General features: G+C 42.9%; 1 pseudogene; it reads right to left on the reverse strand.

Moving 5' to 3' along the window:
* Window positions 1-890, reverse strand: part of LOC102468819 (transmembrane protein 237-like) — a 1982-nt pseudogene extending 1092 nt beyond the window's left edge.
* Window positions 891-6471: the final 5581 nt, after the last annotated feature.

The raw sequence follows: 6471 nt of genomic DNA on the forward strand, positions 1-6471 counted from the left end.
TCTACATGTCCCGCCTTTTTGGGCCAGACCAATGGGAAATCTTTTAATTAAATGTTGTGTGTCAATCTCAAAAGCAAATAAAAGGAACCTATGTACATGATCACCCCGAGAAAAGGCATGTATGCCTCTTCTCCGGGCCTAGGTCACTCACAGTTGGCTTGGAAATAAACCGCATTAATTATTAATTATTAATTTTATAGTTGGTTATATTTTTTCCGTCGACAGACCAATCATCCTGAAAGCCCGGTGCACTGAAAGTGCCACATCTCTGGTAGTCCAGAAAGGCTTTATGTCCACTGACACATCAATGTTCTCTGGTCTTTATTAACTCTGCACAATCCATGGCCTGGAATCACCGTTTTTTTTCCACAAATACTTTCCCCACAGGCTGGCTGACGCCAGTGGGTGTCGTGAACACAGACTGCTGTTCTGGGCTACCTTGCTCATCAGTGAGTATGTCTTCATCTTCCACGCCTAGCTCGTTGGCATACTGTAACTCTGTTGGCTGGGTTTTCTTTTTCTTTCTTCGAGGTTTTAGAACAACTGCCTCCTCAGTTGGTCCCCCATCAATACCGTTTTCACTTCGTAATATGGAAGAGCTAGACGTCTTCTTTTGGGTGAAAGAAGTCTCCAATTCAAGAGATGGCCTCTTCTTCTTCTGTCTCCTTTGAACAGGAGCCTCTCTAAGTTCCTCAGTGGGTGGCTCACTGCCCTCAGGTGGCCTATCAACAGCAGGCTCTGCAAGGTCTTCTAAAGGACTAGCTAGTGTGTTTTTTCCTTTAAGTTTCTTTTTCTTAGGACTACTAAGTGGAATATCATCTTGAATGTCACTTGGCACAGGTGGAAGGGCACGTGGAGGACGCATCTGCTTCTTCCCCATGCTGTCTACAGCCGCCCAGCCCAGGCCACATGTTTTAATCACATGTTTTCAGATTGGCTGCTCTCCACATAGGTACATTTCACTACCTCTCTCCCTTCCTCCTTCCTCCCCACAGTGTCAGTAACTGCAGCATGACCGATGGTACAATGACTGTAAGGGAGTAGGGAGGTCTGGGACTTGTCTCGATTCCCTCAGAAAGGCCTTGACACAACTTTGTTCTGGGAGAAGTAGGGGGTGATGGCATCTGAGGAGGTGCTGTGCTGGTGAGTAAGTCCAGGCCAGGTCTCAGGTGGGGTGTGGTAGGGTCTAATGATAACTGAAACCATGGTCCAGGGCTGCCTCTGTGTATTTTCCCAGTACTGTGTCTCTCAGTCTTTGGTGTCAGATGGGAATGGAAGAGACAAGTAGATCTGAGGAGATACTTTTTGTGGGGCTTCATATGGTAAGAGTGGATTCACCAGTGCATTTGTAATGTTCACCATGGTAAGGGGTCCTTAGCTGAGCAGGGATATTAGGCTGGCCCAGGAAGGGTCAGGAGAACTGCTATAGGAAAGTGAGAGTGGAGATGGGGAAATGTCTTAAGGAAAGATCTCACCAAGGGGAAGTCAGTACGACTGTGAATGTTGTGGAGACAAGGTTGGTACACCTACTGGCTCCTTAGCTGAGCCTCCTTAGGAGGGAGCTGGTACTGCATTTGCAGGACCGTGTTACTCTTTAACAAGATCACTGTGTCTGTCCTGACAAGAATGCCTCTGGGGGACAGGGTGGAAGCTTCGAGATGGGGAAGGATCATAGGGTGAGGAGCTAGAGAAGGAGAGAAAAACCTGGATTCCTTGTTGTGCTTAGGGTGGAATCTGCAGGGCTTGCTGCAGGCACAGTCCTGCTGGGTAAGGGAGGTGAGGGACAGGGAACAGTCACTCCAGGTGTCTGGCTTGAGCTACCTAACTTGAGTGGGAGGAAAATAGGAGGAGGCAGTCTGAGAAAAGTGCAGACTGTGGCTTAAAAAGTTAGATGTAAGGTGCCTGTTTGCAGCCCACTCACAGCTGGCCAGGGGTCAGAACTCAGAGGCCCAGAGTCAGGCAGAGAGAGTGCATTTAATCTCCTAGCTTTTGGTTGTGCTCATGCTCTCCATAACTGAGGAGGGCCTCCCCATTGGAAAGAGCCATCTTCTTTACTAGGTCCTCCAATCCAAATGCTAATTTCATACAGAATCTCCCTCCCAGACACACCCAGAAATAATGTTGACCAAACATCTGGCACTCTGTGGCCAGTCATGCTGACACATAACATTAAACCCACACCACTTCCTAATGTTTACTTTCTTGTAGTTCCCGCCTCTTGAGTTTGGCTGGACCTAGGGACTTGCTTGTAAGGAATAGAATTCAACAAGGTGAGGGGATCTTACTTCCATGAATAAGTTATAAAACCCCATGATTTTTTCTTATTAGATCTGTGTCACTCTCTCTCTCTCTCTCTTTCTGCCTTTCTCTTTCTCTCTGTATCTCTCTACATCTTTCTCCCTGTATTTCTCTCTTTATCTCCTTGCATCTCTGTCTCTCTTTATGTCTTTCTCTCTATACTCTTTGTCTGGCTGTCTGAGCTGGCTTATCAGTCTCCTGCCCTCATAGATGGGCCTAGGTGCACAGTAGCTAAGCATCTGAATACTTTTAGAGTCATTGAAATCCTTAACGTTTATTGATCCTCCTGCTTTAAGGAAGAAACTTCTTTTTATAAATCTGAACTCATAATCTTTTTCTGTGGATATCACATTGAAAAGCAGAGTAGAGGAGAGATTTTTTTCACAGAATGATCAGATCACCACAGAGATACAAGAAATATGAGAAAGCTAGAAAATATCTCTCCCCTAAGGGAAAAGAATAATCCTTCATCATCCACAGACAGTATAGTAGAATTCATGGAAATGTCTGATAGAGATTTAAGAACACCCATAGTGACAAAACTAAATGAGATGCAAGAGCTGAGAGACAATGAATTCCAGAATATGCAGGAGAAAAGAGTGAACGAGTTCCAGGAGGTGAGGAAGTTCTTACATGATCTGAAAGAGGAAATACATGCCATAAAAACGAATCAAAAGGAGCTGTTAGAGGTGAAGGCTGCAATATAGGAAATCAAAACCTCCCTCAAAAGTATTGAAAACAGATTAGTCAATGTAGAAGATTGAATCTTCGATGTTGAAGGCAAAACCCCTGACCTAGAGAAAAACAACAACAACAACAACAAAAAACTGAGAAAGTAACACACAAAAAAAGAGAATACTATATGAGAAATACTAGATACCATTAAATGCCCAAACATCCCGATAATCAGTACCCCAGAAGGTGCAGAAACTAATAATGGCATTGATAATTTATTCCATGAGATCCTGGAAGAAAACTTTCTAAATCTAGAGAAGCATTCAAATACCCAAACCCAAGAAATACAAAGGAACCTTAATAGAATCAACTCAATAAGATCTTCTCCAAGGCACATCATAGCCAGATTTGTAAAATCCACAAAGACAAAATACTAAAATTGGCAAGAGAGAAAGGTCAGGTTATTTATAAAGGTTATTCCATCAGGCTAACATCAAACCTCTCATCAGATATAAGGCTAACAAGGAAAATTGGAAAATACATTCAAAGTGTTAAGTGAAAAACAATTTCAAACAAGAATACTATATCCAGCAAGATTATCGTTCATATGTAAAGAATGGCTAAAAACATTATCAGATAAGCAAGACCTAAACAATTTGTCAATAGCAGACCCACTCTAAGAAGTTCTGAAAGGAGTGCTCTACTAAAGAGACATACAGAAATAAGAGAACAAAAAGTAACCAGGAAAATGACCAACTTAATGCTAGGGACAAGAAATAACAATAATAACAATGAATGTTAACTTCCAGGATTTAAACGGAAAGATTGGACCACAGCGACACTGCAGATTCAACAGAAGAGAGATTGAACATAAAACTGAAATGATGAGGTAGAATTTTATGACTTTTGAGGATAACATTACTGATTTTTTAAACTATGCATTGTTTTCCCCATTTAAGGGTTTTACTTTCTTTGAGCTATTGATAGGTTCAGCAACTTGTTTGTTTATTTCTTTAAATAGAAACATAAACTTTTCTTCCTTCCTGACCTCTCTGGAATTGGTAATATCGGGAGTATTCTTATTTTGTGGCAGAATGGTTATTTGCTTAAGTTCAATAATACCTTCTACATTGAATTGGAAATTGGAAATACTTGTTATTGGACAGGGCTTTGACTCGAATGTCATATCTGAAGATTTACCAGAAAACTATGAAAGTAAGGTAGATCTCAAGTAAGCCAACAGAAGCTCTTAGAAAGATGGCCTGGCACCATAAAAAGTTCTGCCTGGCTGAGAGGATTAGAGAAGCTATATGAAAGAATTCATATCATAAAATAACCTGGACTTTTCCCAGCCCAGCATTGTAATCAGTAGAGATTGCAAAAGAGCAACTACAACCAGAGGATTATCTTGAGGAAGACTTTGAAGAAAGAAAAAGAGACTGATCTGTGCTAGCAGATGGTATATCACAGAATATTTGGTAGGTAGGGCTGAATTGAGAAGGTTAATGTGTGAATTGTATGCTGGGCATTTGCTTTTCAACAGTTGGAGTAGCTGACATATAAATATTTTCTCAAAAATATTTAAAACCATACTGTCTCTGTTGTCACAGAGTCACAAACAAAATTGTAACAAATATGTTAAACATTACCTTTAAAACTCAGGTTTTTTTCATTTTGAAAGTTGTTTATTAACTGTTAAGAACTGGATTATGAGCAAAAGTTTTTTGATACGTAAAGTAAATGTGGGAAAATGTAAAAATAAATAAATAAATTATAAAAGAAGGATATTTATTACTGAATCAAGGGCTCACCAAGATAATCTAGGATGATCCTGCCTTGTGACTTTTAGCTTAATTACACCTGCCAAGACATTTTTCCAAATAAGGTCACACCCAGTTTCCAGGATGTGGATGTATCTTCTGAGGGGACCATTCCTCCCCACAGTGTCTCCCTGGTTTGCTCAGCATAGGGACACTCAGAGCCTGATGGGTGACATGGATCCCAAGGCCTCCCTTTCTTCTGGATCCAGAATATTCATACTACCTGTGCTTTCCTTACTTGAGAAAGTATCTCTCCGGTGCTCTCTGAGGCCTGCCTGGGAATTTTTGATGCTGACCCACCAACTTACCCAGCACCTCTGGGGGCCTAGGAAACAGTAGAGATAAGACCTAGTTTATGGATACTCAAGGGCTTAGGGCTAGAGCCTGAAAAGACAATAAGGGGGAACAGAATAAAATTCCCAGAAAGGTCCCCATCTCTTCCTGAGGAAGCCTCAAGTCCCACCACACAGAAGACTCTGTCTTCATGTTCTAATAATCCTTCCTGGTCCCTCCCAAGCTCCTTAGGCTCATGTCCTACATAGATCAGGCACTATGGACTTCCCACTTGCTTGGGCAAGAAAAGACTGTGGTCTGGAACTGAGTTTTCCTCTCCAACATGAGAACAGCCATTGTTAACTGCTCTCAGGCTTTCACAGCAAATGGAGACAGTTGTCTATGATCTTTATGTGGTTGATTTCTCAATCCTAGGCTTTATTTCAGGCACTTACTGTATTATCTATGGTCCATGCCCCAACCTGAAATAATGAGTCCCCATTTAAAAGCTGGGAAGTCTATCACAGATAGGTCTAGCAGCACACACAGATCACATGGTTGGTGAGCAACCTGGTGTGTCCCTTCCTCAGGTTACTAGATTCCACCTGATGGGTAGAATCCTCATGTGTGAGATAGAAGATAATTAGTTTGGGGAAATGCCTTATTAGGAGGAAAGGGCAACAGACACCAGGAGAGCAGTGGCTGGACCTCTATCATGGTTCACAGCAGGCAAGGCCAGCAAGGTGCAGCCTGGAGGAACAAATAGAGGTGCCCTCCCTGGTGTTCTGAAAGCTATAACCTCTGGCTGACTTGCTGGTGACTGCCACTGTCCTGACTCACTTCCTGGGTCCTTCTGGGGCCTGTTCAGAAGGGGAGTGTTGGAGATCCACAGGCTCAGTGGGATTGGTGGTTAAGACCAAGTTCCTATTCCTGTTGGCCCAGAGAGGAGGTATCAAAAGGCTGGCAACAAGGATGGATGAGATGAATCAAGTCCTGTTGGGCTCACAGAGACTTTCATAGGAGGAGCCTGCAGGGTTTGACTTCCTGACACTCCTGGTAGCACCCTGGATGAGGCTGCAGGAAGCTCTTCAAAGTAGCAGTTGTCTATTTTGCCACCTGCATGGAATGGGGGATTTTCAGAAAGCAGCATGGTTAAAGGGCAGGTGACACCCAGAATTTCTCTGGGGTACATGTGCAATTTCCCTTGCACTCACGACCTGCTCTCCCTTTCTTGTCTGCCTTTAGGAACCCATCACTGACCCAGAGGTGATTAATGGATTGGACAGGAGCTCCATTGCTCATTAGCTTACATACTATGCTGTATCTCCTATTCCCAGATGAGAACTCGGCTGTGACTCTGAGTTCCCATCAGCTTCCCAAGTGAGGATGGAGACTAGTCCCTCTC

Source organism: Tupaia chinensis, unplaced genomic scaffold (assembly GCF_000334495.1).
Source record: "Tupaia chinensis unplaced genomic scaffold, TupChi_1.0 Scaffold138365_1, whole genome shotgun sequence".
Taxonomy (NCBI): Eukaryota; Metazoa; Chordata; class Mammalia; order Scandentia; family Tupaiidae; genus Tupaia; species Tupaia belangeri.